Source organism: Alligator mississippiensis, chromosome 1, assembly GCF_030867095.1.
Source record: "Alligator mississippiensis isolate rAllMis1 chromosome 1, rAllMis1, whole genome shotgun sequence".
Classification (NCBI taxonomy): Eukaryota; Metazoa; Chordata; order Crocodylia; family Alligatoridae; genus Alligator; species Alligator mississippiensis.
In genome coordinates, this window is record NC_081824.1 from 233,825,072 (window position 1) to 233,852,293 (window position 27,222).

The 27,222-nt window shown below is 46.4% G+C and overlaps 1 long non-coding RNA gene across 1 annotated transcript in view; it reads right to left on the reverse strand.

Moving 5' to 3' along the window:
- LOC109281298 (uncharacterized) overlaps positions 1-27,222 on the reverse strand; it is a 51,452-nt gene that overhangs the window by 21,656 nt on the left and 2,574 nt on the right. Inside the window, exon 3 of the long non-coding RNA XR_009461678.1 lies at positions 26,228-26,413. This is a non-coding gene — a long non-coding RNA (uncharacterized LOC109281298). The remainder of the gene's footprint in view (positions 1-26,227; positions 26,414-27,222) is intronic.

A 27,222-nucleotide genomic window follows, 5' to 3' on the forward strand; every position in this document is an offset into this window, starting at 1 on the left:
AGGGTAAAACCCTGGCTACAATGAATCAAAACTCCCACTAATTTTAATGGGGCCAGACTTTTACTTAAAAGGAGTTTAAGGTCACTGTGAACACTGTCCACAGACCACCAGCTGGAGAACCCCACCCACTAATGCCCACATTAAGCCCTATGAATTGTGGTGAAACCCCACTGTGTCTTTTATTGGTTATAAATGTAAGTTGCCTGAGATTTTTCATGGGTTCATCTGGCACTGTTTGGAGAGCCCCTCACATCTTAAGACCCTCAGCACCAGAAAGATGTGAAGCCACCCGAGAATCTAAAACAGCTCTGAGTTGACTAAAGAGCCTGAACCACAGGCAGACCAGCTATTGGCTGGGTCTCTGAGAGGCCAGAAATGGCATGGTGTAGTAGCATAACTGAGAGGGGGCAACCGAGGCAGGAACTCCGGACACTACTACCTTTGTGAGGAGGCACAAAAGCAGATGCCAGTGAAGTGACAGCTGGCCACACTGCCTCACTTGGCACAGCACGAGTAGGCACTGCTCCATGTATGGAAAGCAGCCCCAGGCTATGCCTCTGGCATCATTGCAAATATACAGCATGTACCAAGTGCAAGGGAGCAGGGTGGGGTGGATTCTGTGCGTGGGAGATGGGTGCCAAGTGATGTGGGGATTAGCACAGAAGAAAATGAATGTGTCTAGAAGGCCTGAGCCTTCAGCCTCCTGATGACCAGGGGAATGCCAGGGGGAGCGTCCTCAGCATCACTATGTCCCTAAGGAGGGGCCAGGAAATGAGAGGAAATTCTGGAGTTAGAAACAGCAGCAGCATCTTTGGGGAGGAATAGACCTTGGAGAAGCTCAGGCAGCTCAGCATTGAGAATGCTGTGGCCCATAAAGCCAAGCTGCTACTTAGCACAGCAGAAGGCTGGGGAGGACATCCAGGAGCCAGTAACAGCATTATGGATTCTCCTTCCTGATCTGTACCAGATCAGCTTCTGTACAACAGTGAGAAACCTTCACAACCCTATGCTAGCTAGGTATACTGCTCACAGAGCCATAAGCTCAACTCTGGTATTGATGAAAAAACATCTAAAGCCTCTTATGTCTTTGTTACAGAGGAGCACAAAAATAAAATGGCACGAACTCACTTTAAACCAGAATCTGTTGCAGTCAAGAGCAGAAGAATGGGAGCCAACAGACTGGCAGTCTGAGCTTCACTAGCTGTGGAAACCAGAGAGACTTCAGAGTTACACTGGTTCTCCTGGGATCAGAAATTTCAATAGCTGGAATCTAAAGCTAGGTAAATTCAGACCAGAAACAAGAGTCAGATTCTTAAGAGGTAGGATCGTCTGCCAGTGGAGTAACTTATCCAAGAATGCAGTGGACTCCCCCATCACTGAGACCCTTCTTAGTGATAGGTTTCAGCTTAAATAGGAGTTATGGCCTTGATGCAGCAATCACTCAGTGAGACTCCATGAGTTAGAGGCAGGAGGTCAGATAAGATGATCATAATGGTCCCTTTTCGGTTTTAAAGTCTATGAATAATGCAGCTGACTTTGCTTTAGTTTCACACAGGCATCATTAAGCCAGATGCTCAGCTAGTGTAAACCCCAGGGCAGCCAAGAGTTCACCAGCACTCTGCTGTTTTACACTAACAAAGGATCTGGCTCACCAAGTGGAAACTTACTGGGCCTGCACAAATGAACTGCCGCCCAAACTCAGCAAATATTAATCTGGTTCTTCTGCTCAGTGTACTACAAACACTTACACTTTTATGGCCCTAATTATGCAGCACTGTATAAAGCTGGGCTGCCTCACTAGAGGTTTATACACAACACAGTATTTTAGGTTATTAATCTAGATGATTATTTATTGCTTTCATTTCATACTATTGCAATTGCAATTGATGCTTATATTTACTTTGTTCTTTGTGAGAGTTTTCTGGCTCTTCAGAAGTCTAAACAGCTGACTGTCCTTCCCTTTGAAAAGCAGAATCTAGACTGGTTGTTGCACTGACCAAATTTTTAACTAGAAGCAAGAAGGGCCCACTGAGGTTCCTCTTTCATATTAGCATGGCTGGGGCACCAAATATGCTCCTTTTGCTTCTCTTTGAGCCTCAGGTTGCCTCAAGGACACTCCCTTGGGACCACACTGGGAGGAATTTACCCTTCATCTGCCAGTTTCTAGAAGTGACCTTCAAGACATTCAGAATGGTTCAATCACTAGTTTATATATGGACACTTGTCTTTTACACTGTGATTGTATTATTAGCTCGTATTATCATTTTATTATTAGGTCCCTCTGATTTAACAGGGCATTTATCATATTTCTGTAACCTGCTCAAATTTGTTTTCATTTTTTCTTTTTTTATAGTTTAGAGTCCTACTCAGGTTTGCTTTGGTTGGGCTCATTCTTTAGCCCTTACTACTTTTATTTTTCATATGCTTCACCTACAACATTACCAAGCGCCTTCTAGGAAACATGACATCCAGTTAATCCTATTCTGCATCCAGTCATGCAGGCTGGGATGTCAGAAGGAGCTGGCCATGGTGCTAAGCCATATCACTCCCTTATGTGCTGTTGGCTACAGAAATGTGCCTGCCTTAACCATCTTGGCCCAGTGCCACCTAGCATTGGGCAGACTTTTGACTCTCTTGAGCCAAAGGAACCTTGTGACAAACAGGCAAACTATAACACAGAAGTTTTTGTGTAGTGTATTAGATAAATAAGGGTATAGGCAAACAAATGCCAATTACTTAAAGGTGGGGAGCAGGATTTACCACACATTGCATGCTCTGTACTAACTGTCCACTCTTACCTCATGGGAAATGAAAGCTAAGCTGAAACAGCTTCTCCTTGACTGAAGAAGGGGTAAGTTACAATAGTTCAGCTTCCACTTACTACAGGGTAGGACAGGCAGATGGATGGTTACTATGGAGTAGCTGACACACAGGATGGCCCCACCAACTTTAACTCCCTGCCATCTGTTTGACTGCTCATAGTTTAAGTGGCCTGATTTTCAAACACACCAAGCATCTAGCAGAGCCTGCCAAAGTCAAGGACAGCTCAGCACATTTTAAAAATCAGGCCACTGCCATAGACATCTATGCTCAATCTTAGAAACCTAACTTCATGCCTCAGAACAAATAGATTCTTCGTAAGCCTCTCCCAGGACCCCCATGTAGCAAGGCAGAACCCTGCTCTGCTCACTCTGGTCCTGGTTTGAAGCTTATTGAAGTCAACAGCAATCTTGTCTTTGTCCCTTTGGATCAAGCCACCCATGCAGCTTTGCTGGATCAGGGCTGAAAAAGCAATGAGCAGGTTAAGCCAAACCCATGAGCCAAAGCACGGTTGTCCAATTTCTGACATGTGGCCACACCACCCCCAGGGGCCACAGCAGGAAATAAAAGTTGGAAGAGGGAGGAGGTAGCAACAGCAGCAGGTGCAGGAAATGGAGGAAGACAGCAGTGGCTGAAGGAAGTAGCCCGTGAGCCTGTGGGGGGAAGCACTGGGAGCTAAGGAAGCAAAGGCAGCAGGAGCATTTGGACCATGAGTTTACCACTTGGCTACATGCAGCCCACAGGCCACCAGTTGGACAGCTCTGAGCCAGAAGAGGTCCAAAGTACATTCAGATTCCCCCAAACACAGCAGTCCAACCAATCAGGGCAAGGAAATACTTGGCTTTTCTGTTCATAGCCTCGCAGCCCTGGCTGCCTCTGATTCTGCATTGCAGGATGCATACCTCTGCTCTGCACAGTTTGCACCATGGGATGGCCTTCTCATTTCCTGGAGGAGGCACTCCAAAGGGCTGATGGCACTGGTGGTGGCACAACAGCTGGCAGTACTGAAAAGCTCTTTGCAAGGAGGAGGTGGGGAGGGAATTGTCCCCTGAGAGAGAGATTTCAAATAGAAATAAAAAAGGAGCACAGATGCAAGGCTCTTCCCGCTGATGTACAGCACTGCCAGCATAAGAAGATCTGAGTGCTGCATCTCTCTAACAACACGGCATAATACCTAGCCTGATAGAGACTGCAAAGTTATCCATCTCAGACTGCTGCAGTGCAACAGCATGCCCTTGGTAAGCACAGGGTGTTTAATAGATTTCTCTGGATTATATCATAGAAAATTTGTCTTCATTCCCCCTCCAACATGGAGGGTGCTTTGATCTCAGTTTCTCCTCTGGCTGCTAAACAGCAGAGCATCTATTTTCCCTAGTAGCTCATTTCCCTTTTCCTTGCAAGCTCTCACCTGAGGTATGTTAAATGCCTCTACCTTGCTAGCTAGGTTTTTAATATCAATCACTTCACCCATTTACTGGGTGGTCTTAAAGCCAAAGGTTCACTACTTTATAATGAGGGCCAGCTTTTTACTCTAATTATGATTTATAAATATGTGATGGTAGCACAATAGGGCCCAATTATGATCACAGCTCTGTTATGCTAGGTCAGGGGTCAGCAACCCCCAGCACACGTGTCAAACATGGCACACAAGGCCATTTTGCTCGGCACACCACGGCCAGCCCAGGCTCTAAGTAGCTGCTGCCAGCCACAGAACCCAGTCTGCTCCCAGCAGGCAGCTGGGAGGCTGCAAGCCCTACTACAAGCAGACTGCGCTCCATGGGCCTGCTGCAGCCGGGAGGCTGCAAACAGCTGCTCCGGGCTCTGATATGTCAGCACTCTGGCACCTTCCAAGGTAGACATTGTGGGGGTTTTTGGCACTCCGGCCAAAAAACATTGCCTACCCCTGTGCTAGGTGCTGTACTGACATCAAAGGAAAGACCCTAGGAGCTTACAACGTAAACAGATGAGACAACAGAGGGGAAAGTGAAGTGACAATCCCAAGGGCACTCATCAGGCCAGTGGTAGAGCTGGTAATACAAAACCCAGTCCCCTTACTTGCTGTATAGAGCTCTTTGAGCCAGTTTAATGCAATAACACTATCCTGTCAGGTCATGTGCCCACACAGAGCAGTAGGAATTCCCCCAGCACTCTCAGAGGGTGCCTAGCCCTTGGGTGGGACTAAGCAAGAAAAGTCATTTGCAGTATCCTTGTTTATTCCCTTCCCATGGCCATGGGCAGAGAGGGCCCAGGAAAGAAGCAGAACTCTGTGGACAGGCAGGGAGGATGTTTCATGGTCTGCTACCCTGATGGGCCAGCAACAAAATCACAGCCCAGGAGGAAGCAAGGAACAAATTGTCTCTCTGTGGGCATCTGGACTGCGACTCCTCCCACAGCTTTCGCTGGCTCAGGGCTGGACTGAGAGGCCTCACTAAGCCAGTTATGAGTAACAGAAGTCATTTTAAACCCTCCTGGTCCCATAGGGTGCCTATGCACAAGCAGCGAGGTTGCTCCGACTCACTGTAATTACAGTGTGCCGGAGCAGGCTCAATTAATCAAGTCTGCAGGAGCGTGGTAATTACTGCCATTTTTAAGAGCAGGGACACTAATATACAAGATGCTCCGGGCACTTTAATTAGAGCAGCTCTTGGAGCCGCTCTAACTAAAGCACCCTCCCCCCCCACACACGCACACTCCCAGAGCACATGTATAAATGCCCATATTTTTTTAATTGTCTACACAGCACTTTTTGCACTTATGCACCCAGAGGAATTCTACTCCTGGGCATGTAGACCTGCACGCATGGACAACCACATAGCTGTGCAGACTAGCAACAATGAGTGAGAGAGATTTCCCATCCCTTCCCACAATACCTGCGTGGCTTTTAGACATCTGAAAAAGAGTCAGCTAAAACCCACAACTCCCAGACCTCAAAGCAGAGACCACTACATGTCCTCAAGAAGCACGCATACATATTATAGTTACATCTGCACATAGTCTGTACATATATAGTCACAAATAGTTGTCTGCGTGCACAGTTACACATCTAGTAACATAATTCCTCCTCTTCTGGGCAGAGGAACCTAAAATAGCCTGTAGATTACCAAAAAATGGCCACTTAGATGACCAGAAAAGAACAGAATACTCGGCCTACATTGCCTTGTCAAGGCAAGAAGCTGACCTTCATGCTAACACTGAGCAGCACCTCCCTTCACACAGCCCCCATTGAAATCAGCAGCAAAACTGAGAGCAAGATGCCAGGAACTGGAACAAAACACAGCAGCATCTGGACTAGAATTTGAATTTTCTGAAAAAATATTCTCATTTTGTAGTGACTCAGCTGAGCTCTCAGCGGTTCCCCAGCGGCTTGCTGGATTCCGTCCTGCTGCAGTGTGCAATACAGAGTGAAGACTGCCTGGCAGACTATTCTTCTGTGCTCCTCCTACACAGCACGAGATACTTACTGGCTTGTCCCTCTTGCTAGTGTTCTTGGCACAGCACTGGTAGTCAGTGTACAAGAGGCTCCTTGCCCAATTCTGGTGTATTAGCGTAACGCTGGACCCCTTGGGAACCACCAGCCCAGTTAGACTCATATCCTGGCTCATTAGCCACCACTCAATACCACAGACTGCACATAAAAAGGTACAAGAGTCCTTCTGTGGGCAACCAGGGACCAATCCAGAACCCACTGAAGTAAAAAAATCCCTATCGACTACAGCTGGCATTGGACCGAGTCCATATGTAATAACATGCCCATGGGACAGTTTGCCATTAGCCTTTGTCCTGAAGCATGAGGGTTTATGTATCCCAACAGGACATATTTTAGTGGTTCATTATTATGTTCACCTAGTGCACTGTGAAACACCAATCCAGGGGCTCATTACCTTAAGTCACCTGAGGCAGCATTTACTGGGCCATGTTGCAGCATCAGCAGCTCCATCGCTAAGGAGTTTGTCCATGCCCCCCCCCCCCCCCCCTAAATTACAGGGCTTACCCTCTGGGCTCAGAATTTTCCAAGCCATTCTATTAATTTTCTGCATTTCTGAAAGATATGTTTCTGAAAGATGAAGAAGTACACTCTTTATGAGCTTTCAGTCTTGAATCTTACATTTTTTCCAGCTACCACTAGGTCAGAAACAGCTAGGTCTTGAGCCCTGAAAACTGACTCGTAAGTCAATAAGCTGACTACAATGACGACTCTAAGTGGAATGAGTTATAAATCACTCCTCTAGGGGTGCTGTTCCTTAGAACAGTTTCAATTTATGCCCTAGGGCCTGATGCATAAAACCACTGATCAGGAAATGATATGACAAACCTCTGTGAGATGCCCATTTTTTTAAAAATGGAATAGAAACGCCTTTTATTTTTTAGATGTCAAAGAACCAGGCTACAAGAACATCCTTCTCTCTCAGAGATAAAAGAGCAGGTCTTTTAAGCAACTTAAATGAAGGCCTGCTTGTCTACAGTGCTCAGAATCAGGGGCCATTTTCTAGTCCACCTATTAAAGTGCCTAAGTGGACTCAGGTATATAAATAAAATTTTATTTCATGAAAATCCATGAATATGTCCACATTTGTAGCATACTGTTATCTGACCCTTAAGGTTGTCAGAAAAACGCAGCGAGGAGGAAGAGACCCACCTACCTTTTGCATTAACTGTTTTTTCAGGAACTCCAGCCAGGTGGAACAGCATTGCACTTAAGTGCCTCAGCCCACTTACATGCTTCATAGACAGAATAGAATCTGGCTGTATGCTTTCCCATCAGATTCAATCCATGCACTATTTAGCACTAACCCTGCTCCACAGTTTTACCATGGAATTTTTGTTTTTCAATTAAAAATGGCTTTTTAACCAAATTACACATTTCAATGGAGAAGTTTTCCTGGCAGGATTATGCCGTAGCTCAGTGGTGTTCAACCTATGTGGCCTTGGGCTGGACAAGTGCCACATGTTTGGTCTTTCGGCCAGATCCTGTTCCCAGGGTTGGCATGCAGGTCTGATCCAGTGCAGGCTTGGTTCATGGGTGCAGCCCAGTATGCCAGATCTGGCTGCAAAGTGATCCAGCGCACACACAAAGTGGCCCAACCCTGCGTGCTAGCATGGTCTGGCATACAGGGTCATATAATCTAGCCTATCTATCCCTTTGGGTACAGAAATTTGGCAGAAGAAGAGAGGTGACAGCATTAATCATCATGCCTTTGGGTTCTGCCACAGCAATTAGCATGCCATTGCTCCCCGCTGCTAAATTTCCCAGTCCTGTGGAGAGCCCCATGGGCTGGATGACTATTCCATAAGACGACTCCAGCCTGTGACCCGTAGGTTGAGCATCACTGCTGTAGCTGAAAAGGTTTCCATGTATGGGACAAAACACAGACATTCCAGTTTTAGGGTTTCCTCTCATTTTCCCCACCCCCTCGCACCTTAGGCTGGGAGCACTTGGTCCAAACATAATGAATTTAGTGAAAAATGTCAAATGTAAGGAAAACTGTTCTACTTGTTTTTAATATTTTTCCAGCAAAAATATATCACGTTTTCCAAGTGTCCCCTCCCAGCCACCTTGACCACTCCAGAAACTTATTTAGGTACCAGAGTTTGGGTTTGGATTCTTAACTTTGAGGTACCCAATTTTTAAAGCTTTAACTTTAATCTCCCCTTGCTACAGTTCACCCATTTGTAAAACTTGGCAGAAAAGTTCCAACCTCCTAGGGACATAGTGTGACTGACTGCAAATTATCCTTGGATAAAAGTTGTATGGCTGCGCAAAGCTTTGTGCCCTGATTAGATTCAACAGAGATTCGGCCCAATTCGGTGGCTGAATCTCTGAATCCAAATCAAATCAGGACACCTTTTAATCTCTCCAAATCAAATTGGAACACTCTGAATCAATTTGGAGAGATTCGGCGATTCGGACGTAGACACAGCTTTAAATGTTTTTTCTACATACCTCAAGGTAGCAGAAAGGTCATCAACACTGTGATGGTAGGGCGGATGGAGCATCCCACAGGAGCACAGGGGGGTCCCCAGCACACTTGGCAGGAGACCCAGAAGTGGACCAGAAGCACTTCTGGTCCGCTTCCAGATCCGGCAGGGAGCATGCTGCCCACCCCGTGCTCCCCCAGCTTGGTGACTGGTGCCTCCTTGGTCTGGGGAGACACCGAGGTCCCCCCACAACAGATTGCTGAGCTGGGGGGGGCCCCCTGCGTGCTCCCCAATGGACCCAGAAGTAGATCAGAAGTACTGTGGGGCTCTCCATCCACCCCAGCATCACAGCATTCACAAGCCATGTGTGGTACCTTGAGGTATGTAAAAAAACATTTGAAGTGTGTCTATGGCCAAATCACTGATTCTCCGAATCAGCATCAAATCTTCAGATTTGGCCAAATCGAATGGGGGACAGTGATCTGAATCAACTAATCGAATTACTGTCCCCAATTCGGGCCAAATCCAAATCGAATACAGTCCATTTCGCACACCCCTAAAGAGTTGTTACATTTCTCATTTCTCTAACCTTTCTGCCAGAATGCTAATGAAAGCAGTAAGATCTGGGTTTCATCTCATTTCCTTTTTGACAAATAATGGAACCAACGCAAGCCCCCACGACAAGCTTGGAACTTAAAGCAACTCCCCCACCAGCACAAGCACTCCAAGACTGTGTACAAACAAGGAAGCTGCTCCTCAGGGAAGGAAACACAGTCATCACCTTGCAGAAACCCAGCAACAGAATCTACATATACAGGGAGAGCAAAAGCCCCCATGCCTCTTTGCAGGCCTAGGTGCTGCTCCAACGCAGCACTTGCTTGTTCCTCTGGAGACACCACCAACCCCAGCTCACTGGGCACGTCTACATGTGACACTATGGCAGTGGCGACACATAGGGAGTGCATGTGCACCCCTAAGAGTGCTCATGCACCCTGTCAGCCAGCGTTCCCAGGTGGGGGGGGGGGGGGGGGGGGGGAAATGAGAGCGCTGGTGCCCCCCATGACAGCGCTGGCCAGGGAGCATGCCAAGAGAAGAGATCCCCCTGTGGCTGATCTGGAAGTGCCAGTGGCACACCGCTGCCAGTTGCTGGTTGGCAGGATAGGCTGTGGGGGCAGGATTGGCTGTAGGGGGGACTCCTACACCTGCCCCACCCCGGTTGCTGACTGTCCACAGTTGCTGACTGTCCAATCAGGGGGGGAAAATGCCCCCCCTGAAACAGGAGACACCAGTCACCCATGCACTACGGTGATATAGCTCATCACTATGGCGACAGTGTTGGCGGGCACAAACTGTGACACTGATACTATGTCATTGTAGCAATAAGCTACCTCACTATAGCACTTTGCTATGGTGATGTAGCTGCTAAAAACAACTGTGCCCCACCATTTACTACATCCCGAAGCAGCTACTAAATGATGGGGCAGTAATAACTGCACCATGGGGAACATGTGTAGACACATCCACTGATTCAGTTTTGATGCTCCCAGTGGAGTACTTTTTTTTTTGGATTTTCTATGTTCCAAAATGTTTGCAAAGTCTACGTTTAATACCTATTGAGAAAATAAAAAGGTTTTGATAAAAACATAAGAAAACCTACCTCCACCCCACTGCACACAAAACCTTTAATTTCTAGTTGGTTAGAAACAGGCGCAACACAACTAAATTAGACCCCTGTTCTCTCTCTGACTTGGGTAAGGAGTGTGTTACATCCCTGCGATCAGGGTTGCTGGACCCAGACAATTTTTCCCCCTGATAATCTGAAAACTGTTTTTACTGACAACCAACCTTTTTACTGATATATGGTTTTACCAATGTGTGTTTTACATATGGCAGACTTACTAATAACAGCTGGGTATACCCAGGCTCAGAGAATCTTCATTGCAATTGGTGGAACACACCCACCAATCAGATAACTGCTGGGAGGGGTGTGCCCTGCCCCTACCCAGGGCAAGGCCAAGAGGCCCACACCAAGAGGCCTGCACTTTCCTTCAACCCAATTGGTCCATTTGCAATCCGGAGGCAGAGCCTCCAAAACATATAAAAGCAGGTTTGCAGCCAGGCTCCCAGTGCATGAGCAGCACACAGTGTGGACCAGAACCCTGGGAGCTGCACCGGGCAGCTCAGGTCCCCATCCCCCTGGCAAGCAGCCAGGCTTTTTCAGTGCACAGTGGGTCCGAGGCCCTGGGAGCCTCTGGATCTGGCCCAACAAGAGGTCTGATCTAGCCCACAAAGGTGTGATCTAGCATGGGGAATCACTGACACAGTTACACTGTGCTGTCCATCCCCTCCACAGCAGTCCCCTCCACTGAAGAGTCTGTTGCTCCACCATGTCTGTACTTCCCTCGCTACAGAGGGGTCAGGAATCTACAACATGGATGAATGCAGGCAGCTGGCTGCTTAAGAGGATGGAGACTTCAGCCTAAAGACATAGCCAAGTTGCAAACTCTAACCTGCACCAGCAAAAGGCTACCAACCCCTGCCTTAGAGAGTTACTAGTTCAGAAAACCATCAGCTTTCATAGGCAACAATCTACTTCATCAGATGCCCAAGAAAGGTGATGATTCTCTGAATGAGTATTAAGGTGTCTCTTCCTAAGGCTATTTTTATAGGTTTACTGCTGTACAAAATAATTCATGTCCCTTCTCTTGGTGCGGTGGTACAGTATAATATATGAAAGAATTTGCAATGTCTAGGAATGTGCAGAGGTGTAACAAGCAGGGTGTGCATCCTGGGCAAACTCTGCTGGAGGGCCTGGGTAGAAGCGGTGGGATGAGACTCCCACCTACTTGGAAAAGCCCCCAGCTATTGCTGCAGCAGGGTGGCCTGTGCATTCAGTGTCTACTTAGCTGCTTCTGCAATAGCAGTGATGCAGGGCTACTGCTACTACCAGGGTGCAGACTCCTTGGTGTGCCCCCACTAAGCTGGCACCTGAGACTAGTTTCTCCACCCTGCCTCATGTCACACTGCTGAGAATCTGACCAATTCTATATTTATATGTTTCCCATAACTAGAGTATCTGAGCATATGTAGTGGGGAAGTGTTGTTATCTCTACTTTACAGAGGCAAATTGGAGGCACAAAGGTGAAGGCTCCAATCCACAAAGGTGCTCAGGCACCTCACTCCCACTGAAATTAATGTTAGGCACCACTAAGGGCTTAAGTGACTTTCCCAAGGTCATTCAGGCAAGTCCCTTGTGGGCTCATCTCCTACAAGTAGTTGAATCCACATCTCCCACATTCCCATCTAGGACATGGGATGTCAGCCGTGCATACTAAAAAAAACCTCTAAAGTACAATATTTGTATGTGATTTTGCATTTGCATTCCACACAGCTCTGTTGTTAGTCACTCGCCTTTCAAAATCTCTCTGGAGACCACTGAGGTGTAATGACAGTGATTGTGTTCCAAGCGGCATCTGCTCCAGAGAGCAGGGAATTTAACTTGTCAAAGTTCCCATGATACTGGTAAAGCCCAGTACATTTTAAACTCTGTTTTAAAAGACATCTGTTAGGTTATTCAAGCTGTTAGGGATCTTTTGGGGTTTCTTTCTTCCCCTTTTGGAGTAAATTCCAGGGTTTTTCTCTCTCTCTCAACTGTTGTGGTTTTTTGCTTGTTTGTTTGTTTCAACATCTGCGCTTCCTATTCTGTTCAATCAAGATCAGATAAACATCCTGACAAACAAATGCAGAGCTGGAAAAGAATTACTCATCTCACAAATGCTCTTTCATAGGCCTGTATTTTACCATCACTTCCCTTATTCCTGAGCCTAGTTACTTCTAAGGACGAATATGTGGAGCCATTGGCTCCCCAAGGAATTCAGAACCTACCATGTTTATTCTAAAGTGGGTTAACTTGGTGGGGTTGTCATGCCATCTTCTGAAACAACCCCAGGTGGCATGATATAATTTTTGCAGATAAGAAATAAGGCCTAGGTCAGGCTACTAACCAAGGGACTGAGTATAACAGAGACTCAATATCCAGCATCCATGTTGCAGAAGCTGGGATAGATTGCTGCTTCCTACAGACTAAAAAGAGAATTTCCCTCCCAGCTAGCATACTAACTATAGCAGAACCATAGGTATGCTATCAACAGTAGAGAAGAGAAAAAGGGAGCTTTACTTCTGGAAGCCTGAACATCTAGGAACCATGATACAAGAATCTTCCCCTGATAGAGGGATCTCATATTCTACTGGATGATTCAGTAGCAAGGTAGGCACCTACACTGCTAATACAATATATGGGAGAAAGTACAGTGCATACGAACATATTAGTACTGAGGATCCCAAAGAACAGGGAGTCAGTAGAGTAGAAAGGTCAGTGAGAAAAGTGTGGCATGAGACCCAACTATAGAAGGAACTTAACTACCTATCTCCAGTGGCAATAAAAGCACCTCCCCCTTTCTACCCAGTACTATAGGAATTCCCCTGGATCCTGTCTCAAACTCACATCTCCCTGAAAAATGTTTGCCACCAGGGTGTCAGAGATTCTGAACAAGGTCTCTCTGTTAGGTTCTTTGGCTTTGCATGTAATAGTTAAGATTCACTGAGCCAGAGAGAAAGGCACTGAGCAAGGGTCAATGATTCTATAGCATCATAGTTAAGACACTCACTGAGGGGTGGGGGAAGGGGATGACCTGAACTCCAGTCTTTGCTCCAATCAATAATTCATATAGGGAGTGTCTACACAAGGTGCTTAATGTGCAGTAGCGCATCACAACACAGAAAGTGCTAATACGCTACCGTGCAGTATTATTAGGCTACTGTGCAATAGCATCACTAAAAAGGCATTCACTGGCACTACTGCGCAGTAACTAATTAATTCACATTTACTTACTACTTCATTAAGTAAGCACTAAAAAGTAAATGTGCAGTAACTACTATGCATAAAGGAACATGTAGAGACAGCCACAGAATAGAACAGTTCCAGCAAGATGGATAAGAAACTCATGCCAGAATACCCTACAGCTTGACAGGTAGGGCACTGACATGGGAGTTGCAGTTCAAAACCCCTAAAACAGGGAAAGGATTTGAAGCTGGCTCTCGCACGTTCCAGGTGAATACTCTAACCCATGGACTGCTAGGTAAGGGGCACTCCATCTTCCTGTCCTTTGTAGGGGGTCAAACATGCTCAGAATAGGTGTTGTGGATCAGGCCCCACAAGCTGCATAGGCAGAGGAATGCCTCTTCTGCAAATCCCCATGGGGCCAGGGCATGCAGTGAGCACTGAGCAGTTAGGCAACAGCAGAACTTCAGCAGTTGTGCCCACAAGCAGAAAATGAGACCCCACACAACCTACAGGGTTAGGCAGAGATTGTGAATGCCACTCGTGGCTAAAGGTTAGAGAGTGGTTCCTTAGGAGTGCACCCTATTGCAAATCTTGCCCTAAGCTCATAGAAAGACATTGCTAATTCCCATGTTCATCACCCTCTGACTATGAAACCCACCTACCTTTTCTGGAATGGAATAGCTGTCAAGGACAAACACAAAAAGGAATATGAATCTCCTGCAGGAGGAATGAAACTGCTGAAGAAGAACCTCTAAAAAGGAAAAAAAGAAATCAATTTAAAAGTCAATTTCTACAGTAATACCACAGAAAGCTCCCCTGATTCTGGCTCCTGGCCTAAAATACCATCAGATATTTTTTTCTGCTGATAAACAGCCAAACAGCAAAGCTCCTTTGCTTATGATTTTTGAGGCTTTGGGTAACTGCCCAGGAATATGAAAAAAAATGACATATGCCACTGTGTCTATTCTGCCCGCTTAATCACGCCAATAACTTAGCAAACTAATTGAGTAACAACCTTTTGTATACTGGAATGCCTTGGGGTAAACATACTCAAGAAGATGCAAGAATGTGAATGGGGTGCATGATCAAAAGCCCAGCATTGTTTTCTTGTTTTTCCAACTCCTTGATTGAGTCTGAATCCACCTTCTTAATAGCGATGCTCTTGCATGCATTGTTGCCTGTTCTTAGACCTCTCTGTCTAATGTAATTAGCAGCTGAAAGAGAAATGCAAGCCACCAAATACTGATGATGCAGCCTAAGGGAGGAAAAGTTCTCCGAGAGAGGATAAGAGAGGATAAGAGAAGCTGACAAGAATAGGAAAAGGGTGGGGTGTGTGAGGTGGCAGCATGGCTTTAAGGGGAGCAGGGTTAACGCAGCACCTAGCGTTTTCTGCAATCAGGGCCCATTTAAAGGTTCATCTTCTTAACATCCACAAACTGGGACAACTCATGAATCATGTCTGCAAGTTTAACCCCCTTTTGCTTATTACAACTTTGCTTCTCCTTGGCAGGCGATTCTATTAGAGTATTCTGTGCTGGAGGCTGGCTTTTAAAGGCATAAAATATTTATTTTAAAATAGCTTAACATATCTCAGAAGTCTAGCCATCAGCTAACCTGTCCCATATCATATTTTTCCTGGCACTAATTATGCAAACACTGGAGCACTACCCATGTAAAGGGATTTTCTCTCCATTCTGGCTATGAAGGTTTTCCCCTCTCTAGAAGCCTGTGCAATGGTATTAGGAGATGAATTAAATGCTTCAGTAAACATTACAAATTGTGTGTTAAATGTCTGCTAGTAGCAAAGCATGTATACTAAGAAAATGGAAATCTAGTGCCTCCAATTTATTCAGGATTGTTGAAAGTATCATCAAACCTACCTTTGATGAAGGAAATATATTGGCAAGAAAGAAAGCAAAAAAAAAAAAAAATCTGAGGCAGCAAATTAGCTGTGTATGTGATGTGGGTCTTTTGATGCAAAAATCATAACAAAAATTATATATGATGTCAAGTCCAAAGCTTGAATGGCTTTATTTACTATTTAACATTTTTAGTGCCTAAAAGTCACTGCCATTGTTCCAGAAGAGGCACAAACCCATAATACGTTCATAACTAGAATCTACAGACCATGTCAAAACTGAAGAGAGAAAAGGAAACAGGAGTTGAACAAGTATAGCAAAAAGTCTCTATGTTTGCATTCTTCTATCCCAATATCAATACTAAGGATTACTGTATTCATCTTGCTGACCTGCACACTGTAAGGATTAGGAAATTCTGTCTGCAAGACTTTTAAAGCACTCTATGCCTGATGGGTAAGTCATGACACTGAGATATAAATCACAGCTTGGACTGTCTGCTCTAACATTCACCCACTACACTACCTCGGTCAAGCCACATCCTGTGCCTTGGTTTTCCCCTTCTCTCTTTGTTCTATCTTGTCAGTTTAGACTGTATATTCTTCAAGGTCAGGTCTGTGTGTCACTAAGTGTGCATAGTGCCTGGCACACTGGAGTTCTCACCTCAACTGGGGGTCTCTACTACAAAAAATAATAGTTTCGAAAAACTGATTAAGACAACTGTATGTAGATATCATAACATTAAAGTAATTGCATGTGCCACTTCAAATTGTGTCTGAGAAGCAGCCTGTGCACTCACTCCCTCTGTCTCTATCCTCCTGGTTCTCCTTCCCCAATTTTACTTTGAGAGGCAATGAGATTTTTGTCTCCTGCTGCATGCTGATTTAACAAATGCAATCGGTACATATTAAGAATGATCCTCTTGTGACCACCTACAGCAATGCATTGAACGGGTTGGGAGCCATGACTAATTCATACCACAGAAATATGGTGCATGTGGTTTGTTTTTTTTAATAAAACCATTAGTCATGTTTAATAGTTTATTTGAACCCAAACCTTATTATCATCCACTTGTTATTTTACCTGGTATATTTTATGCCACTTAACTCAAGTGTTGCCATAGCTACCTGCTAAGCGTATTTGTCTGTAGTGTTTGCACTAATCAAGGTTAAGGACCTGTATAAAATGTAAGTTCTGAACTTTTGTAAAATTGCCTGTAATTATATCCCTGGGGCTACATGCCAAGGTTGTAGGGGCAGCTCTGCCTCTGTTCCCTTTGTGCCTCCCCTCAGTGTGAGTGCAATCCTATTTTTCTCCATCTTTTAGTCCAAGTCAAGGGCTACAGCCCCAGTTGTCCTTACCACAAAAATCTGAGTTTAGTGCTTCTAGTTTTCCACTTCAGGAGCCAGTGGTGAATGCACTCACCAGACAGCCTTCTCTTACTACCAAAATAACGTTTCTTCGTAGCAATAAGAAATCCTTACATAAGAAGTATATTTAAAATAAGATTTCCACCTGTGCTCATCTACCTCTATTTGCCATTCCTTGGCACTGACCTGAGGTAGGTCTTAACATCTCTCCCAACAAGTAATCCCCATCCTGGCAACTGCTGCATTAATCCTCCCAGAAGCTCTCTGCCTCAGGTGCCTGAGCTTTTTGAATCCCCTGTTTTTTCCAACATGGGACAGGCTACCTTGGGTGAGCTAGTCTGGCAAGATCAGCAGATGGCAGGTGATAGAACAACAAAGTAGATGGCTCCAGCATTGCCACTGAATTAGGCCAATGTGTGGCTGTTTGCCAGGCAGCAAGCTAACACCATAATTCACCTCTCAGTAACTTGGTTGTGTGGCCACACTGAAAAGGAAACAACAAAGTTTACAACTCAGGGCTATAAGAGTCAAAGGAGTTATATTGTTGAAAATATGAAATACAATGCAAGGGTGAATCAGGATGCATTTTCCTAATAGCTGGCAGTATCCCTTTAAAAATCACGAACAGCATGCCTCTAAAATAAACGCTGCATTTATGCAGGAGAGGGAAAAAACAACCTTGAAATATTCTTGGAAAGAAACCAAGTTTAATCCCACATAGCGTGCACTATTAAAGTGGCACAAATGGATGGCAAGCAATTAGACAATTAACACAAAGGTGGCTATACTCAAAGAACACCAGGAAGCTGCCCTTATAGTGCTGTTAGATATAGAAGAGCTAGACAGTGCAATTAAATAATTTAGCACAAAGAATACTGTAGGATGAGGGGCAGATTTTTATAAAACTTTCCAGGAACAAAGAAGGAAACCTCTGCAGGGAGCTCTTGCACACAAGTTGTACTTACAAATCTGTTTCTTCCTCACAACATGGCTAACAACAGACATTGCTGTGGGCCTCATTTTCCAAAGTAGTTGAGTGCCACCAGCTGACACAGAAGTTCTTCCCATCCAAAACACAGGTCCTTAAAGCTGTTCAGGCTATAAGCAACTTCTCCTTTTCCTTCTCTTTCTCCTTCAACTATTTGTGTTACCATAGCACTTGACAGCCTTAAATCATGTCTACACAGTAAGTTTACTACGTCTGGAAGCAGCGTCTTCAAATCTCATCAGCTCTTGTGGGTAAGCCACTGTCTAAAGAGAGACAGTCTAGCCATGTCCACCCTGTATTTTAGGTGGCCTTGTTAGCACTAATGAGCAGAAGGGACACTTAGCTCAGTCCCAAGGTAATTTGTAGGCCTGTACAAAACACCTGTTTCATTTTGGTTTCAGATTCGGCATTCTGATGGGATAGCGATTCGTTTCAGCATTTTGAATCGCTGTTTTGTTTTGGCCAAAACTGTTTTGAGTTTTGACGCTGTTTTGGTGTTTCGGCCATAGGCTATAATGGGGAATGACTAAAATGCCTATAACTTGGTCATTTCTTGCCTGTTTCTGATTAAAATTGCAGGCATGGTAGCCCCTTCTGAGGACATGAAGCCTGCTAAGTTTCAAAGAGATAGGTGCAAGGGTTTCTGGGAAACTGTTCTTTGTCATGGAGTAGGGTCCCTAGAGATGGCTGTGATACCCCTAGGGCCCTGTGACCGTACCAGTTCTGCCCCATGGGCACCTTCTCTTCTTGCCTGCCAGCACATCTTGTTGAAAAAGATAATAGATAGGGAGGCTGCCCTCGAGCTTCAGCTCAGTCATGGTCCTAATGGACCCCTTGCTGGGACCCGCTCTAAGTAGGCAAGATGGGCAGCCACCAAGGCCTGAATGCTACTTGCCTGATGGTAGGGTCTGGTGCCTCTGGACCCCACCATGGAAACCATGCCCATGGCCCACACTGGCAGTGCCTATAGTGGAGGAGGAGACTGGCTGGTGGATGAAGTACTGGCATGGGACAGTGGATCTCCCTCTTCCACGTCCCCCCGCCTCCACCCTTCTGCCTCCTTGACTCTCTTCATCAGCACCTTGGTCCACTGATCCAGGGTTTTGCTGCTGCATATGCTCCCCTTCACCCTTGGGTCAGACATGGCAGCCAGCACGTAGACTGTACTAGACCAAAAGGGATCAAACCATTTCCTAATGCCCTCCTTCAGCTGCCTCACCAGTGCCTGCATGTCTTGTGACAGCAACCTGCCCCAGCCAGAAACATCGATCCCCTGGAAGCTCTCCATTTGGTTCTCAAGTTCCCTCACTACAGGGATCACCTGACTAAGGAGGACATCGGCAGTGCTGAGGGTCTCGGTGGCCTCGAGGAAGGGCTTGAGGACCACCAAGATTTGGGAGATGGTACCCTACTCAGGTCTGTTAAGGGGGCCACTGCTCCAAAACTCCCCGAGCAAGGTCATCTCATGGATGGCCTTCTGTTGCTCCACCAGGCTTTTGAACATCAAGTATGTGGAATTCCACCGAGTCTCCACATCCTTCATGATTTTGTGCTGCGGGTTGTTCAGCTCTTCCAGTTCCTCCCACAGCATCTTGTCCCCCTTGATGCTCCGGTGGAAGTGGCCTGCCACCTTCCTGCATTTGGAAATGATCTTGCTGGTGGTGCTGGCGCCATCACCAGCAGTGTGCTCCCCCTCCAAGTTATCCCTGACAATGAGGTGGATTTGAGCATCACGGACAGCTTTTACCATATTGGCCCCATTGTCAGTGACCATGAACCTGCGGGCGATCTCATCCTGCCCAATGAGCCACCCCTGCACCAAGAGGCTCATGGCCCCCATTGCCATGTGGGACTCATTGATCACCTTGGCTTGAAAGAGAACCCACCAACAGCTTGACTGGTTGCACCAGTGCCCTGTGAGGGAGAGAGAGGTGCAATCTCCATCCCGACTGCTCCAGATGTCTGAGGTGAAGTGTAAGGCCATCTGCGGACCTGCTTTGCACAGCTCCTCCCTCAAGTACTCCCTGCATGCTTCATACAGGGAAGGTACCACCATCCTCCTAAAGGTGGTGCATGTGGACACTTCGTATGATGGGGCTTGAAACGCCATGAGTCGCCTGAACCCTGGAGGTTCAAAGGAGAAGGGCTGGCCATCCACAGCAAGCATCTCCCCAGTGCTCTGAGTGACCTTGCTCACCTTGGGAGCATGCCCGAATGTGTGCCCGCCTTTCCCCCACTGTTCCAGGGTGGCCTGTCTCTGCTTCGGGGGGACGGGGGCTTTCGAGCAAGAGGGGGACTCCCCTTTGGGCATGCGTCTACTGGTGCCAGGCTGAGGAGGAGCAAAGGCAAGAGAGTGGTGCCTGTGGAGATGCATCAGCATCCCTGTGCTGCTCACGCATTTCACTCCCTTACCCCAACTGGTTTTGGCTCAGCAGTGTAGGTAGGTAGCATACCTAGGATCATCTGCCACCTCAAAATGATCCCAGACCACACTACCCCCTCGCTTCTGGGGTGCAGGTAGGGCTCCTGCCTTATCCCCATCCTTAGCAGGCAGGGGCACAACAACAGAAGAAGCTGAGCCACCTGCTCCCACAGCCTCCTCCGCAGTCTCTTCTGGGGAAGGGGACTTAGCTCTAAGGGAACCGTGAGGGGTGTGGAGCACAACCTCTGCTTCCCCCTCCCGCCCCAGAATTTCTTGTAGCAGAATATCTAGCTGAGGTCTCCTACTTCAAGATTGAGCTCCTCTAAGACTGGGAGTGGGAGGCTCAGACTGAGACCTGTAATTGGAGTGGAAGAGACTGGTGCTGGGGTTTATCATCACAGCTGGTGTAAGAGGGGGTGCAGCTGCAGGCACTGGTACTACCTCCTTGCTCCCAGTACCAGCAGAAGCCTCATGGCTGGTTGAAACAAGGCTGCATCTCAGCTTGGGCAGTGGGGAACTGACACCTCTCCCTCTACCTCTCTCGCTCCCCTCCCAGACTTGGCAGCGCTGGCCTTTCCAGCACGGTTTATGTTTTCCTGTACTGGAAAAGGTGTCCAACTGTGTGTAGTTTTGGCTAAGATCATGTGTATATGCAGGTGTCTGTGTGTGCAATCTATCTAATCTATGCTGTGCTTTTCTGAACAGTGCCCAGCGATCACACTGTCAGGCAAAGCATAGATTCCTTTTTTTTTTTTAAAGGTGAAAAAAAAAAAAAAGAATTTAAAAAAAATGGATATAGGGAAAAAAAGAAATGATATAGGGATAACAATACGAGTATTGAAGTTAGGGTAGCGTAGCTAAGATGTCAGTGTGTAAGCTGTATTCTATCCAATCCTTTGCAAGTAGAAGATAGACTCCCTAGCTAGACAGTAGCAGCTTGGAAGCAGTCAGAGTCAGTGCCTTTCAGATGCTGCTCTCTGGCGAGAGACAGCTTGATGGCTTAGGCACAGGCTTATATGCTGTTTTTAAACTTTTTAGGTCCCCCCCCAAGAGCACTGGGATTGGAAGGGACCTCAGGGAGAGTTGGCAGACACTGGCCAGCTACAGATGTCAGTCTGTTCCCCAGCCCCCTTCCCCCTCCCTCTCCTTACTTTCTCTTTCCCTGCAAGCCCAGCTTCGAAAGGTTTCAACTTGTTTCATTTCATTTCATTTTCAGCGTTTCAACATGTCTGCCATTTCATTTTGGATTTGGAGTTTCCAGCATTGAACCACTGCAGAAACAAAACGACAGTTGAAATTTTACACAGCCCTAGTAATTTGCTTTCCCACAGCATGCCATGGACGTGTCTATGCCACTTCTGTCTTAAGTAGCAGCCCATCCAGAGAACTGCAGATTTTTTGAGGGTACTGCTATCAGGCAAGTTTATCACATAGACCCAGCTTTCGTTACAAATGAATGCCCCCCCCATGGGCCAATGACACCACTGGCTTCTGCGGGCAGCCACTGAAAGCCCCCACCCCCCACTCCGGCTTCTGCAGGTGGTCACTGCTTGCCACACGACTGCTGATGCTGCCGCCCACAAATTGTAGGTCCCCCATTCCCTCCGGTCTCAGGAGGCACCAGTCATTCATGCTCCTTCCCATATCTCAATATGCCCTTTTAGGATGCTTCTGTTGCCCATGGCTGTATATTTCATTTGGCAGGCTAGATTTAGGGTTAGATCCTGCCTTAGTACACCTACTGGGAGCTATGCTACTCAGCTGGGCAACGGTCAGATCTTTAGTACTGCTCCTAAAGAGGACTTCAGAATGGAAAGTGCTCCTAGCCTTCCCACCCTGTTGCAAACATGCATCCAGCTCCTGAGATCTCTCTTCTTTCTGCACCTGTTAAGCTTCCATTCACAAGGCTTCTCGAATATAGGTAGAATCAGTTGGGGGGAAAAGGGCATCTATGCTCACTGCATGCAGCTGGCCTTTCCAACCATAGGGTTTTCCCTCAAAGGGTTATATTTGCAGGCCTGTTCTTTCCTAGAACTCAATAAACTGATCTATAGTCTTGTGCAATGCAGAACTGCAATTAGGGATGCATGTGAGCGTGCCACTACTAATGATCCCACTAGGCTTGCTAATTGCCTGGGCGAAATTGTCTGCAAAGTCATTATCCCCTGGCAGAGGAGGGGAATTGATTCCTGATTTTGTCAAGGAAGTGCAAGATTCATTGGAGCTAGGACTGAGTGAGAATCCCTGAAGTTCAGTTGAAATTGTTTTTTTCTGCCATCAATGACAAAGTGGGTGCACCTGCATGCGCGCGCACGCACGCACACAGTTTGCAAAACGGGGACCTCTCCAGCTGCCCCAAGTTCGGCTCTGTAGTACCACAGTTTGAGAGTAACCCAATTGATTTCAGTGGACTTGTACATTTCATTAAAATGAGTAAGAGCCACTTGTACATACTCCTGTGCTGATAGTGGTGTGTAGGGATAAAGCAGGCTCCAGCCACACTCCCCACCCAGCCAGAACCAGTGAGGAGGAAGGCAGGATACATAGGGAGCTTCCCTGAAGTATCCCAGCCAGTGCACCTGAACTCACGTGTAGAACAGGGGGGCATAGCTTGTTGCAGAAAGTAGGAAATTCAGGAACAATGAAGAAGCAGAGAGGTATCTGTGCCTCAGAGAGGCACCTCCTGCCATGGGGCAGCTCTTACAGAACTCATGGCTAAGAGCTGGGCTGAAAAACCCATGCCTTCATGGGACCCATTTCCAGGAGATTTATGCTTTCCCTATGTTCTTTTACTTTTATCTAATCACCTCCATGTACATTTGTCCTTTCATATTAAAAAGAAAAGGACACAAAGAGACACCACGTATGACTTTAACATCTATACAAAGCAGAAAACTCTTTTTATTTTAGAATTTCTGGCCGTCTTTCCCCTCCAGCCTACAGGTAAGCTCAACAAGCCATTGGAGACATACCAGGCCCCAGAGAATCAGGCCCGTTGAAGTAGGCTGCAGTGCCATCCATATATATGACAACTCAGTTCCCCCAGTGCTCCAGTCTCTAGCCCACCTGAAATTCCATTTTTCTAATGTTACTAATATTACTGGCTGTACATTAATTTGAAGATCACTATAGTGAATCACTCCTTGAAATGAGCTCTTTGGGAAGTTAAATGTCAGCCTTTCAGACTCTCACTTTAGCACTGACTTTACAAGAGTTATGGCTTCCAGATATCAATGCAGAAGGTTAATCTCTCCATTGCACTCAGGAAATGATCCAGATTTAACCCTTGCAGTGACAACACAGGAACTTCTTTTAGATTTGCTTGAAGGATTTCCTACAAATAGCTGATAGCATCTTAAAGTACTAAAGGGAAACTTGTGCATCTAAGTTCCAAAGACTACGCTGATGGGGGAAAATGGAGTGTTAGGGCAATGGCTAGCTGTTTCTACGCTGCAGATTTTCCAAAGAGCTCAGTACCAAGTACTCAGCATCTACAAGTCATGGTCAGATTTTCAGATGAGCTCAACTGCTACCGACACACTTCTGGAGGGCCCAATGTATCCGATGATCTAAGCTCTTTGGAAAATTCAGTCATACTAGCAGGTGCTGAATATGAACAGTGTTAACCACAGGAACTAACGTTGCCTACAATGTTTTCCAACCTCTGCTTTGCCCAATAGATTCAGTGGAATAAGGAGTCTCGAAAAGGATCGGCTGATAGTGGCGAGCTACTGGGGCAGATCAGTACAAGCCACTCATTCACACCGGTGAACATCAACATGTTGGCCAATGAAAATACTTCTGTGTTCCAACAAGGCAATGTAAAACTCCTCCATCTGTCATTTTTGCCTACAGCTAGAGAACAATATAGCATGACAGCCCAAAAGCCCTACACAGCAGATTTGTTCCTATTCCTCTGCTCTCAGAATGCGATTCACAGCTCTCTTCCCCCCCCCCCCCCCATCTTAATATTAATCTTCTTTCAACATCCTGGAAAATAAATAATTTGTCAAGGCACCTTTCATTTGTAGGCTGTGTCAGGCATGCTCTCAAAAGAGCCAAATACTGTATGTGTGAACCAATCCAGAGTTAGAGGGCATGTCTATACTGCTCAGTGTGGTGCCCGGAGTGGCACCACTGTAAAATTCACCTCACCCACTCATTTGCGTACCAAATCCCAGCATCAAGGAAAGACAGCTGTGGCTTTAAGCATGCACCAATAAGCATGATAGACAGAAGCCTAGGATAGGTCTGAGTGGGAGCTTTGTACCACTCTAAGGAGGCTACTGATTGAAAATCACTAAAGAGTGGACATAAGGAAAAACTTCTTTACACTTGGAATGCCAAGGGTCTGGAACAGGCTCCCCCCCCGAGGTGGTACAGTCATCCACCCTGGCGGTCTTCAAAAAGCATCTTGATGGCCACCTTGCTGAGGTCATCTGATCCCAGCAGTCTTTCCTGTCCAAGTGCAGGGGGCTAGACCCAATGATCTTGCAAGGTCCTGTCCAGCCCCTAGCATCTATGAATCTCATTTCTGGGAGTTGACATGCATGGAGTGGGAGCACATAGGAAGGACCTGATTTTCAGTGTTTCCAGGTACAGTCTCAAATCGGTGTAGAAAAGCTCAGCGAGGTCCAGCCATGGGAACTAAAAGCTGTGAGGGACAACTAGGACAAAGGCCTTGGGTACCCATGTATCAATTGTAGCACTGGAAGAGAGGGTCTCCCTACACCCCACCTGAGCAGTTTCGTGGTAAGTGAAATATACACCTAGCTCCAGGGATCCTGGCACTGGCATGTACTCAGCTTCCTCAAATCCCTTTCTACATGGGAAAGAATAAAGATACTGCTGGAATGTAAACCATGGATTAGCTGAAAAATTCTCTCAATAAAGTTCAAATCCCTGTTAAATCTACTGTAAGTAATATATGTGTAACAGCTGCTGCTGGATTTGCAGCAGGGCTCAGGATCCCTGCAAAGGCAAAGAGGGAAAGTTTGCAGAAAGTTGTTGCATGCAAGAGCACATGCATGTTTTTGATTGTCTCCTGAGGTAAGACAGGGGAGGGGACTCAGTCTGGCTCAGAGAAGGGAAGGAGCCCCGGACCACAGAGCTCGGGGAGGAAGCACCCTGCAGGGCAGAGTGACCTGTGTGGAAGAAAAAGGGTGGTAAAGTAGACTTGCCTAGAAGGGCTGGGTATTGATTTGGGAAGGCTCTGGGGAGAGTTAACAGAACCAGCCTGGGGCCGGGTCGGTGATAAACCCAGCGTTGTTTCAGTTATCAGCACAAGAGGCCATTTATAGGAATTGGAGAAAGGTGCTTTCGGGGAAAGGGGACAGTGTGTGTTTCTTTGCAGAGACCACAGACAGCTAGAGCAGAGGAGAAGTGCTCTTCCCTATGCAGGCTGTAGCAGAGAGCAGGACTTTCTGAAGCAGCAGCACCAGCCCTGGTTATTGTGTTGCCAAGTGCGAAGGAGAGCTGATGTATGTTGGCCCTGTGTGCTCCTGCTGAAATTCACTGGAGTCTCAAGGTTTAAGCCAGGGAGTTGTACTGAGGGTGTCTCGGATTCAGTTTGTACTGAGTGTTTTAGTGCATTAATACCTGCCTTTGACAATGTAATTATTGATATCCTGTTCTGCTATTAACCTCATTCATATGTTGACTGTTGTGTAAATAAACTGTATGTACTCCAGGGTGTGGGGAAACCTCCAGAAAGCACTCCAGAGAGGTGGCCCCAGCCTTAGCCTTGGTCAACCTACCAGCCCCTATTTGACACCCCAGGACTCTAAATCCAGACATGGCCTTGGGTAGCACCATGGCTAGGGTTATCATATATGGATCTTCACCCTGACAAAGGCAGTATCCCAACTGCTAAAGAGTAAAATTAGTGGAATTAAAAGGCTCCTTCTTTCCACAAGTCAGCCCAGGTACACCCAATAAAGGAAAACCATAAACATTACATGGAAACATCTAGCATTTTTGCAAAGCACAGAGTTTGCAGAGCACAGTTCTCACCATGGCAGTAATGAACCTGGATGCATGTATTTGGCACAGCTCTCCCAGTAAATCACAAATTCTTAGCTTCTTGTCTCCAGCCGCACACAGGCCCATGCATAGATCCATCTTCTGAGACAGCACAGCTGGTTTCTTGTCAAGCAGCAAAAGGCCAGCCATAAACATACCAGCTGGTCCCATCGGAGCCTGGTTCAGAAGACAGACAGGGGCTTGCAGTTGTGCACAAGTTACTCCTTCTCTGAACCACTGTTCTTCCCAAAGGTGGCATGCCATGCACAGTAGCCCATTCCCCACTGCTGGAAGGCCAGGCCCCATGTTGTGCTACATTGCAATTTTGTGCATACATGGGGAATGGTTTGCAGCTGGGTTTTCCATGCACCAAATTCCTCCCACTCCCTGCCTCCAGCTCCTACCTATCACAATGGGGCCTTACAGAAGCCACTTTACATACTTCTGACAGGCAGAGAAATCTTAATCCTTAGTTAACTGCAAGCTGATTTTTTTTCCAAGGTCTTTCTCCCATTTTCTGCAAATGCTGTTGATGTACAATGTTACTTCTTGACACAGCAGATATGGCTGAGACATGTTCAGTCAACTGGAACAACTTTGAAAACTAAAGCTACAGCCAATGAGTAAAAGCCTTCACAAAGAAATATACAACTGCCTGCACTTGTCCAGCAAAGCCCATTGCTGCCATCTCCTCCTGTGAGCAGCAGTCAAGAGTTATGTTCTTTGTACTGAAGGCTTAAAGTGTAGAAAGCTTGATTTATGCCATGTTGTGGCAGACTGGCATCGTCTCCAGTTTCACAAGAAAGAGGCACCTGTGTCTCCTTGCAATCAATAGCCATATTACCATATATCACAGCCTCACCAACACAATCCTCTTGTGTGCTGCACTAAATCCAATTAGCCACCACAGAAAACCAACCAAAAAGACACCGTAAGGGATTAATCCAACAGGGCTGCTGGAAGAAGATTCCCATTATGAATGACCA